The sequence below is a fragment of the Cebus imitator genome, unplaced genomic scaffold (assembly GCF_001604975.1).
Source record: "Cebus imitator isolate Cc_AM_T3 unplaced genomic scaffold, Cebus_imitator-1.0 Scaffold2, whole genome shotgun sequence".
NCBI lineage: Eukaryota > Metazoa > Chordata > Mammalia > Primates > Cebidae > Cebus > Cebus imitator.
In genome coordinates, this window is record NW_016107317.1 from 129,993 (window position 1) to 142,066 (window position 12,074).

Genomic DNA, 12,074 nt, shown 5'->3' on the forward strand with positions numbered 1-12,074 from the left:
GGGAGGTCACCATATTGATGCCGAACTTAGTGCAGACACCCAATCGGCATGGCGCACTACAGCCCAGAACTCCTGGCCTCAAGCGATCCTCCCACCTCAGCCTCCCGAGTAGTGGGGACTACAGGCACGCGCCACCATGCCTGGCTCTTTTATTTTCTTCTCCCACATGAAAGTCATCAGCATTAGGGATCGAGTCTCCTTTTATAGATGGAGACACTGAAGACCAACTCTTCCTCTGCTCTAATCCCACCATTCCAAACTCAGATTTCCCCAAAATCTGGTACTTCTGAGCCTTCATAACAGTATACTCTGTTTTTTCAGTGTTCTTTACTGCTGGCTTCCTTTCCCCCATTCCCACTAAAATAACTAACTCTAGCACATCTTTCCAAACTTCCTCCCTTTCCTCCAGGACTCATTTGCTAACCCTCCCTTGGCCATCATGTGGCTATATTTGGATGCCTTTCCCCATAAGATGCTCCAAATTACCCTGCATATAGGCATTATGCTTAATACATTGTACCATAAGATTTGGTTTACCCAGTCTTTCACAGTGCATTGCAAAGTCTTTTACAAACAGGTGCTAAGCCTAATTTAACTTTATATATCTAATGCCTGGGATAGTTTTGGCACACAATTGTAGAACCATTCCCTTGTCTGACTGATATAGTTTGTAAATCAGTATGACTGGCATATGCCCACAAGATATGTGTACTTGTAACAAGCTCTCCAGGTGTTTCCAATATCATCTACAGCTTCTGGTCAAGATGAACTAACTAACCAGATTGAATCTCCTGCTTGAAACAAGTAAAAAAAAAAAAAAAATGACAAGTTATGTGAGGCAATGATTTTCAAGGCATCGGACACCAGGTAATGGAGAACTGGTCCCTGAGAGATGAGAATCTAAGTGAGCCCTATGTTTGCTCTAGAGTATTGCATGTAAAGAGTTTCTAGGCCATGCTGGAGAGAGGGGAACTCACGCAGAGTTCACCAGCTCCCTGAATAGAGGGAATAGAGCTAGGAGTCCAGGAAGGTCAGAGCAGCTGAAGTTTGCAAGTCTGATAAAGGATAAAAGAGGGTGGCACACAAAGCTCCAGAGACCTGCAGATATTTCCCCTTAGGTATTGAGATGAACACTGATCAAAACATGTACATGAAGAGATTACCCAAGGCATGGGAAAGAACCACCTGAAAATATTAAAGGGAACACTCTCCAAAGCTTACTCAAGGACAGGAATACTGCCTATTTTAGCAATAGGTAGAATATACAAAACAATTTTGCCTCAGAAGTGGCAAAAATTAACCCTAGACTAAGCACTCTTCTGGTTCTGCACAACCTAAAGATTAAGAGCAAAAGCTTAAAGGATTAAACTGTTACCAAGTCGCTAAGCTGTGTTCTAGAACAAACACAAGAATATCTGTAGAATTATCAAAATATCCAACATCCAACAAGTTAACAGCCACAATGTCTAGCTTCCAATAAAAAATTACAAGGCATACAAAAAAGCAGCAAAATGCAATCCATCATGAGAAGAAAAATCAGGAAAGCCAGAATGTTATAGATGATAGAATTATTAGACATTAAAACTATGATAACTGTATTTCACATGTTTAATAAGCTAGAAGAAAGACAACATGCAAAGTACACATAGAATTTATAAGTATGACTCAAGCCAAACTTCCAGAGATGAAATCTATAACATCTAAGATGAAAAACACGCTGGATTGGATTAACAGCAGATTAGACATCATAGAAGAACAGATAAGTAAAAATAGATCCAAAATAAAACAGAGAAAAATGAGATTGAGGGAAAAAGCAATAGTGAATTTTGGAATAACTTCTGATGGCCTAATAGATGTATAATTGAAGTGAAGATTTTCCAAATTTGATTAAAACTATAAACCCACAGAACCAAGAAATTCTGCAAATGCCAAGCACCAAAACTAGGGACAGGGAGAAAACTACACCCAGGCACACCATAAATTGCTCAAAACCAGTGATAAAGGAAAAGACAATCTTCAAAGCAAGCAGAGAAAAAGGCATGTGCAGAGAAAGAAAAATTAAAATGACAGCACACTTCTGGGGAATAACACAAAAGAAACAGTAATCTCTCTAAAGTATCAAGGGACAAAAAAAAAAACTATAAATGCATAACTCTATACCCAGTCGAAAGATGATTTTTAAATGTAAGGAAAATAAACACTTTGAGATGCACAAAACTTGAAAGAATTCCTTATCAGCAGACCTAAACTATAATAAATATTAAAGAAATTCCTTAGGTAGAAGTCAAGTTATTCCAAATAGAAATCTGTATCTGAAAAAGAGCAACAGAAATGATAAAATGTGGTAAATATAAAGAATTTTTAATGAAAAGATAATGTACTATTTAAAAAATAATAATGTGTTATGGGGTTTATATTGCAGATTAAAATGTATAATAATAGTAGTACAGAGAGTGAGAGACAGAAATGGAAGTGCAAATGTACAGTTCCACACTATATGTGAAGTGCATAATTTCACTTGAAAGTAGTCTGTGGGCCAGGCACAGTGGCTCACACCTGTAATCTAGCACTTCCAGAGGCCAAGGCAGATGGATCACCTGAGGTCAGGAGTTCAAGACCAGCCTGACCAACCTGGTGAAACCCCATCTCTACTAAAAATTAAAAAATAAATAAAAAATAAAAAAAGAGACCGTGTTAAATTAAAAATATATACTATAAACCCAAAATCAACCCCTAAAACATAAACACACACACACAAACTCATACAAAATGTATAGCTAATAAGCCAACAAAGGAGGTAAAATGGAATCATGAAAAATAATCCATTATAAGGCAGAAAAGGAGGAAAAAGGGAACAAAGGACAGATGAGACAGAAAGAAAACAGCAAGTGGTCTATTAAACTCAACCATATGAATAATCACAATAAGTGCAAATGATATAAATATTCCAATTAAATGATAGAGATTATCAAGTTGGATTAAAAAGTCAGATCAACTTTATACACATCCTACAGGAAAAAAAAAAAAAAAAACTTTACAAAGATATGAACAGCCTTAGGTGAAAGAATAGACACTTTGGGATACCAAGGTGGGTGGACTGCTTGTGTCCAGGAATACAAGAACAGCCTGGGCAGCTTAACAAAACCTCATCTCTACAAAAAACACACAAAAATTAAGTTGTGGTGGTACATGCCTATAGTCTCAGCTTCTTTGGAGGCTTAAGAGGGGGCTTGCTGGAGCCCAGGAGGTCAAGGCTGCAGTGATGTTCACATCACTGCACTCCAGCCTGGGTGACTGGGTGATAGAGTGAGATCCTGCCAAAAAAACAAAAGTCAAAGGATGGAAAGATGTACCTTAACACCAGTCAAAGGAAAATGGAGTGGCTACATTAATATTAGTCCAGGTGGATTCAAAGCAAACAATGTTACCAGGTGACAGAGTTTGGATGTTTGTCCCCTCCAAATCTCATGTTGAAATATGATTCCCAATTTTGGAGATGGGCCTAGTAGGAGGTATTTTGGTCATAGGGGTGCATCCCTCATGAATGGGAGGGATTCCTGAAGTAATGGGTTCACACAAGATCTGGTTGTTAAAAAGTCTGAGATTTTCCCTGTCTCTCCTGTTCCCTCTCTCATTTGACATGCCTACTCCCCTTTCCCCTTCTGCCATGAGTGTAGGCTTCCTGAGACCCTCACTAGAAGCAGTGCCAGCACTATGCTTCTTGTACAGTCTGTAGAACTGTGAGTCAAAATAAACCTCTTTTCTTTATAAGTCATCCAGTCCCAGGTATTCCTTTACGGCAATGCAAAATGGACTAATACATCAGGGATAAAGAATGTCATTTAATAATTAAAGTAGTCAATTCATCAAAGGACAAAACAATCCTAATGTTATGCATCTAATAACAGCCTCAAAATACATGAAGCAAAAGCTGATAGAATTGCGAGGAGCAATATACAAAAACATTTCACAATTATAGGTGGAGATTTCAACATCTCTCAATGATTGATAAAACAAGTAGACAGAAAATCAGTAAACACAGTACAGATTTGAAAACTCAGAGCATTAAAACCAACAACAGCAGGCCGGGTGCAGTGGCTCACGCCTATAATCTCAGCACTTTGGGAGGCTGAGGCAGGTGGATCACCTGGGGTCGAGAATTCGAGACCAGACTGACCAACATGGAGAAACCCCGTCTCTACTAAAAATACAAAATTAGCAGGGCATGATGACATATGACTGTAATCCCAGTTACTCGGGAGGCTGAGGCAGGAGAATCACTTGAACCCAGGAGGCGGAGGTTGTGGTGAGCCGAGATGGCACCATTGCACTCCAGCCTGGGCAACAAGAGCGAAACTCCATCTCAAAAAATAAAAACAACAGCAGAAAAATTCTGCTGTTTTTTTTTTTTTTCTGCACATGGGACCTTTAAAACATTGAACTATCTTCTGAACCAGAAATCTCAATAAATTTAAAACGATTCAAGTCATTTAAAGAATGTTTGTTGACCACACTGGAAATAAATTAGAAATCAATAACAAAGATATCTGGAAAATCCCTCAAACGCTTGGAAACTAAGTAACACATGTCTAAATTACCCATGGGACAAATAACAAATCAATAGGAAAATTAGCAGTATTTTCAACTTAAAAATGAAAGTACAGCATACTAGAATTTGTGAGAGGCACTAAGGTAGCACTTAGTACTTCACTTTAGCAAAGGAAACTTTAAAGCACTAAATAGCTACACTGGAAAATAACTGTCACTAACCGATGAATTCAGCTTGTATCCCAAACTAGAAAAGGCAAATCCAGAGTAGGCATGAGAAAGGGAATCAAAGAAATAGAAAACAAGCAATAGTGAAAAAAGTCAACAAACCCAAAAGCTGGTTTGTTGAGCAGATCAATAAAACCTCTAGCTTGACTGATCAGGAAAAAGGAGAAAATATGAAGACGTTTTCAGAATTTTGAAAAGTAGAATGTGTCATGAGCAGACAAAGAGTAGAAGATACACCAAAGGAAACGCTCAGCCTGAGGAAAATTGTAGCAGATGGAAACCCAGATCTCTACAATGGAATAAGAGCATCAAATATAATAAATATGCAGATAAATAAAAGTATCTTTCTTTATATTTAAAAGACAATTGTTTAAAGCAAAATAGTAACAGTATATTATGGCATTTACAAAACTCAGAAGTAAAACTTATGACAATAAAAACACTAATGAGCCCAGGCACCATGGCTCACGCCTGTAATCCCAGCACTTTGTGAGGCCGAGGCAGGTGGATCACCTGAGGCCAGGGGTTCGAGACCAGCCTGGCCAATATGGTGAAACCCCGTCACTACTAAAAATACAAAAATTAGCCAGGCATGGTAGTTTACATGCCTGTACCACCTACTCCCAGCTACTCGGGAGTCTGAAGCAAGAGAATTGCTTGAACCTGGTAGGCAGAAGTTGCAGTGAGCCAAGATTGCACCACTGCACTCCTGCCCTGGCGATAGAGTGAGACTCCATCTCTAAATAAATAAATAAATACATAAATGATAGGAAAGGATTCTGGGAAGATGGTGGAGTAGGAAACGCTAGAAATCGGTCTCCCACCTAGACAACAATAGCTTAGACAGAATCAATCTGAAATAACTATTTTGGAACTCTGGTCTATTAAATGTTTGCAACTTCCAGGCAAAAGCTTCAGCAGGGATACTACAGTTAATTTCATCAACTTCAGCTCTTAGCACAGCAGCAGCTACCGATCCCCCAACTCCAGTCTACAGCAAGCAATGGTGCACTTGTTCCTGGAGAAGTTTGCACACAGCTTGTGGTAGGCAGAGTGGAAAAAAGAACCGTGTTCTTCAATCAGAGATCTGTGCACTGATTGCTGACTCCTGCTCTAATCAAAGGGGTGCAGGTAAAGAGGTGGCAGCCACTGTCTGTCAGTCTGACCCATTACACCTCTCTCCATGACTACAAGCCCCTCCCCTTCCAGCTGATGTGACTACCAGGAAATTTAAAGGGCCTGTGCCCTCTTTTTCTCCATTTCATTGTTAACCTTTTCCCCTTTGGGGAGCCAGACAATGAGACTAGGATATTTAAAAGCAACTGTATTTGGGGGGAAAATACAAAATTGACCTTGCATGTCCAAAGAGAGACACAGACTCAGAAAAGACCTCACAAGACTTAAGTTTATACCTCAGGGTGATCCTTGGAACAGAGACAGTGTACAACAATGAAAAATCAAAACTCGCCGGGCGCAGTGGCTCATGCCTATAGTCTCAGCACTTTGGGAGGCCGAGAGAGGTGGATCACGAGGTCAGGAGTTCAAGACCAGCCTGGCCAAAATGGTGAAACCCCGTCTCTACTAAAAATACAAAAATTAGCCAGGCATGGTGGTGCATGCCTGTAATCTCAGCTACTCAGGAGAGTGAGGCAGGGAAATGCTTGAACCCAGGAGGCAGAGGTTGCAGTGAGCTGAGATTGTGTCACTGCACTCCAGCCTGAGCGACAGAGCGAGACTCTGTCTCAAAAATAAATAAATGAAAATAAATCTAAACCACACAAACCCAAACCACAAAATAGCAAACCCTAGGGAAGGGAAATAATCTGATTTCCACAGTTACCATATTATTAGAGTCAAATGTCTAATTTTCAACAACGAAAATTCAAGGCATACAGGAAAACAGGAAAGTATGATCCAAGGTATACAGAAAAACAGAGAAGTATGACCCAAAGGAAAAAAATAAAGCAACAGAAACTGTCTCTGAAAAAGATCTGGTGGCAAATCTACTAGAGAAAGGCTTTCAAACAACTGTTTTAAAGATTCTCAAAAAAGAACAAAAGAAATGTGGAGAAAGAAAAAAATATGTAAATAATGTATGGATAAAATAGAAATATCAATAAAGAGACAAGCAACCTAAAAAGAAAACAACAAGAAATTTTGAAAGCTGAAAGTACAATTAATGAAATAAAAAATTCACTAAGTGGCTGAGCATGGTGGCTGACACCTGTAATCCCAGCACTTTGGGAGGCTGAGGCGGGCAGACACTTGAGGTCAGGAGTTTGAGACCAGCATGGCCAACATGGCGAAACCCCGTCTCTACTAAAAATACAAAAATTAGCCAGGCGTAGTGGCACATGTTTGTAATCCCAGCTACTCGGGAGGATGAGGCGGGAGGATGAGGCAGGAGAGTCGCTTGAACCCAGGAGGCAGAGGTTTCAGTGAGCCGAGATCGGGCCACTGCACTCCAGCCTGGGCAACAAAAGCGAAACTCCGTCTCAAAAAAAAAAAAAAAAAATTCTCTAAACAAAATTAAAGACAGATTTGAGGAAGCAGAAGAATCAGGAAATATGAAGATAATGACAGAGGATTTTTCTCGACCCCTTTGCTGGGCTCGCAGCAGGGGAGCCCAACTACTGGGCAGCCCCTGGTGGGAGGGAGCACGCGAGGGAGTGAGTGTGGGGTTTGGCTGACCCCTCCAAGTGCTGACACAGGAGCAAGCTCCATGCAGGCCCCACGGCCAGATCAGGTGTATTGCCCCAAGGACAATGCAGCGGCACCCAAGCAGGGTGCCCCACAGCCCCACCAAAAAAGAGGTTTAATTGACTCACAGTTCGGTATGGCTGGAGAAGCCTCAGGAAGCTTATAATCAGGGCCTTAGGTAAAACAAACAAACTCCTCCTCACATGGCAGCGGGAGAAAAATGAGAGTCCGGCAGTGGGGGAAGCCCCTTATAAAACCACCAGATCTCGTGAGAACTTACTATCACGAGAATAGCATGGGGGAAACCACTCCCATGATTCAATTACCTCCCACCAGGTCCCTCCCACGACACGTGGGGATTATGGGAACTACAATTCAAGATGAGATTTCTGGGGGAACACAGCCAAACCATATTAATTATCTTTCAAAAATGAGGGGGAATCTAATTTCCTGATAAACAAAAGCTGATTGAGTTTGTTAGACTAGATCTACTCTGCAAGAAATGCTAAACGGAGTCCTTCAGGGTACAGTAATTAAAGTAATTAAAGCCATTTGAAAAAATAAAGATCTCAATGAAGGTAAATACATAGGCCACTACCAAAGCTAGTATTATTTTTATTTTTTTGAGACAGAGTCTTGCTCTGTCACCCAGGATTGAGTACAGTGGCACAATCTCAGCCCATTGCAACCTCTGCACCTGGAGGGGTCAAGCAATTCTCATGCCTCAGCCTCCCAAGTAGCTGGGGTTACAGGTGTGTGCCACCATGCCCAGCTCATTTTCATATTTTTAGTAGAGACGGGGTTTCACCATGTTGTCCAGGCTGGTCTCAAACAGGTGATCCGCCTGCCTTGGCCTCTCAAAGTGCTAGGATTACAGGCATGAGCCACTACGCCCAGCCCAAAGCTAGTATTATTTTGACAAGGGTTTGTAACGCATTTTGTTTTGAGCTGGAGTCTCACTCTATCACCCAGACTGGAGCGTAGTGGCATGATCTCAGCACACTGCAACCTCTACCTCCAGGGCTCAAGCACTTCTCCTGCCTCAGCCTCCCTAGTAGCTGGGATTACCAGCACTCACCACCATGCCGGGCTACCTTTGGTATTTTTAGTAGAGATGGGATCTCACCATGTTGTCCAGGCTGATCTCGAACTCCTGCCCTCAAAGGATCCACCTGCCTGGGCTTCCCAAAGTGCTGGGATTACAGGCGTGAGTCACCATGCTGGAGCAAGAGACTAATAATACATTAAAAAAAAAAAAATCTAAAAGATAGTATTGTGGTAACTTTGTTACTCCACATTTTTTTTTTTTTTTTTTTTTTTTGAGACGGAGTCTCGCTCTTGTCACCCAGGCTGGAGTACAATGGCACGATCTTGGCTCACTGCAACTTCCGCCTCCTGGGTTCAAGCAATTCTGCTTCAGCCTCCCAAGTAGGTGGGATTACAGGAGCATACCACCATACCCAGCTAATTTTTGTATTTTTAGTAGAGACGGGGTTTCACCATTTTGTCCAGGCTGGTCTTGAACTCCTGACCTCGTGATCCACCCGCCTTGGCCTCCCAAAGTGCTGGGATTACAGGAGTGGGCCACCACGCCCAGCCAGAAACATATTTTATGTCAGTAAATCAACAACTTAGATGAAATGGACACATTCCTTGAAAGACACAAGTAACTAAAACTGACATGGGAAAATATGAATAACCTAGATTAGAGAAACTGAGGTATTAAAATGTTGCTGTTACGTATGTATTTGCTGTTAAAAATCACAGCACTGCATACTTGAGGACCCTAACCCTGTCCTTCCCATGGAATCCCCAAGAAAGTACTTCAATTACTGGACAAAACTTGAGATGTTCGAGGCTGTTCAGTTGAGTAATAGTAGTGGGATCAGAAGTCAAAAGACTTCAAGATATCACTTTTGTTTGCCATGCAGCTTGCGAGGGAAGATGGGTGTCGAGCTGTCTCCTTTTTGACAGTTATTTTCTTTGGAAAGAAAAGCAAAGGCCTAGGGGAAAGGAAGCATAGAATAGGATACCACATAGGTGTTTGGGCTCCAGTGGATTCTACCTTGTAATACAATTCATTGCCTCAAACGCATTATGTATTTCTCTAGAACAGGTAGTGGAATTGACTAATAATCAACTGGCTTGTGAGCAGAGATTGCGCCACTTCACTCCAGCCTCAGTGACAGAGCAGGACTTCAAAAAAAAAAAAAAAAAGTCAACTGGCTCATTAGTCAAGGTTCTGAAAACTCTACATTAGAGACTAATGCCGAGAAACACTGAGAGAGAAACGAGTCCAGACATGCCTTGAAAATTAAGTACAACGGAATAAAGATTAGAATCTAGACCTCAATGCACGTCCTTTTCCCTCTACCAAGAGACAACCCGTTTCTAATCAAAATTTTGCAGTGGAGCTTTTCATATTCAAATTTGGCATTTCCTGTCAAGCCTGGTCATTAATGTTTATTATTCTTTTTATTCTAGAGGTAGGGGTTTCTCTCTTGACCAGGCTAGTGTCAAACTCCTGACCTCAAAAGATCTTCCTGCCTCAGCTTCCCAAGTAGCTGAGATTACAGGCTCAAGCTACCACAGCTGGCATTCATTTAAGTGAGTGGGTGGGTGGAGGGAGAGGCGGCACAGTGCCTGGTACACAGTAAATGCAGGCCAGAATGTTAATAAAATTATCCTTCATTTTAGCTTCTGTACTGGCGGACATTGGTTTTGTATGTTGACTAAATATGAATTTGCAAATGCAAGTCTCAGGCAGATTTTCTGTGGGAGGGAGGGGGGACTGTGCAGATTACATAATTATATAAATGGATGGAACCAGAGATATGAGGACAGCAATTTGTCATTTGAATAGAAACAATCCAACCACATACAAGGCAAAGAATTAAAATGAAAATTACTTAATGATTTACTTAGCTGAAAACCTATCTGGGGAAAGAAGGACCCAAAACAGTTTGCAGTGTTTTCCCCATTCTTGAGACTGCCTTTAAATCAGGCAAACCAATCTTCTGCCTTTTGTTTCTTTCATTTAACTGGGAATAGCACAACTTGCGTAGCTTTTGTTTTCCTTCCAGGAGAAAGAATGGGAGGAGTCAGCAAAGACCAAGGTAAGTTCACTTGAGAGCATTGGCTAAGGAAAGACATTATTTTAAAACTTGATTTCCCTTTAATTGATATTTGAGCTTAAATATTGCAAAATAAAAAAGCAGCTTTCTTCCTTTGCTATCAAATTAGTGAGCTTAGTATCAGGCTGAGACCTGCTGTTTCACTGGTTTTTACCAGGTCCTACCCTCATAAAAAAAGAATCGTCACATCATACTGGGCTCTTCACCAGGAAAGCGATGTGCATTTTATAAGCTAATTTAAGATCTTGGAAAAGAGGGAAATGTTCAGAGTCCATACTAGAACTCCTTCCAGTTTACTGAAAACAAAAGCAATTCTGAAGCACAGGCTATTTCTTACTCTCTGTTCCCAATTACAAAGGCTGCCAGCATTGAACTAAGCAATAGCCCTTCGCAAATCTCTCTCGCAGAGACTGACTGAGTTTGACACAGGGTCTCAACTCTGTCGCCCAAGGCTGCAGTGTAGTGGCAGAACCACCAGTCTTACTGCAGCCTCAATCTCTCCGGCTTAAGTGATCCTCCCACCTCAGTCTTCCAAGCAGCTGGGACTACAGGTGTACTAGCTGAGTATTATTTAAAATGCAAACAATGAAGGCGGATTTTGTTGTGTCTGAAACAGTCTCATTTGTATCATAGCAAAGCACAACCAGCTATGGTCTTAATTTCTTGCTGAAAAGAAAGGACAGGGACTTTTATTTTTCCATTGTTTTATTATAAAAATCAACATTTCATTTGTTACAATTCAGCTTATTGTAATAATCAAAAAAGGGGTTTTATACAAGGTATTTTTTATACAGTTTATAATTAAAGCACTTATTTTACAAAAGGAGGGAAGTGAATAAGTGGACAAGGGCTGACCAAATGTTGGCCATTATAATATAAATACATCCTTGCAAAGCACCATCGTACCAAAGTCGATGAACAAGAAACACCAGTTGACTTTAAGACAATGACGAAGATTAAAGCTTAAGGGAAAAAAAATAAAGGATAAACATCTGAAAGCAGCACCAGATCCTTCACTTGCAAATAAGGCTAGTCCAGTTTAATCTCCTTGGTATCCTCTCTACTTTTTAAAATTTTTCCTTACTAACTCATTTACTTAATTTCATGTAATACCGGATTTAATCGGACTTTAAAAATTTTCCCTTTAATAGCCATATTTAGGCATTAGATATATAGTATATCTATATCTATCTCTATCCCCAATCCTGTTTTTCTTTGATTAAAAACAAAACAACTAAAATGGGCAGTTAAGCAAAAGCGTGTTGTCTATAACTCTGTGGTGTTGGTTTTGGGCAAACCCTAAGTGATGGGAAATCTAACAGTTTGTTAGATCTGTACTCTGCTTCTAAGTATAAGAAACCATTTAGTCTGTAATTCTATCTGTAAAGTCATGAAGATTTTTTTCAGCAATAAACTCAACAATTTAAGAATGCTTTATGAAAAAGAAAAACAGCAAAGTTTACC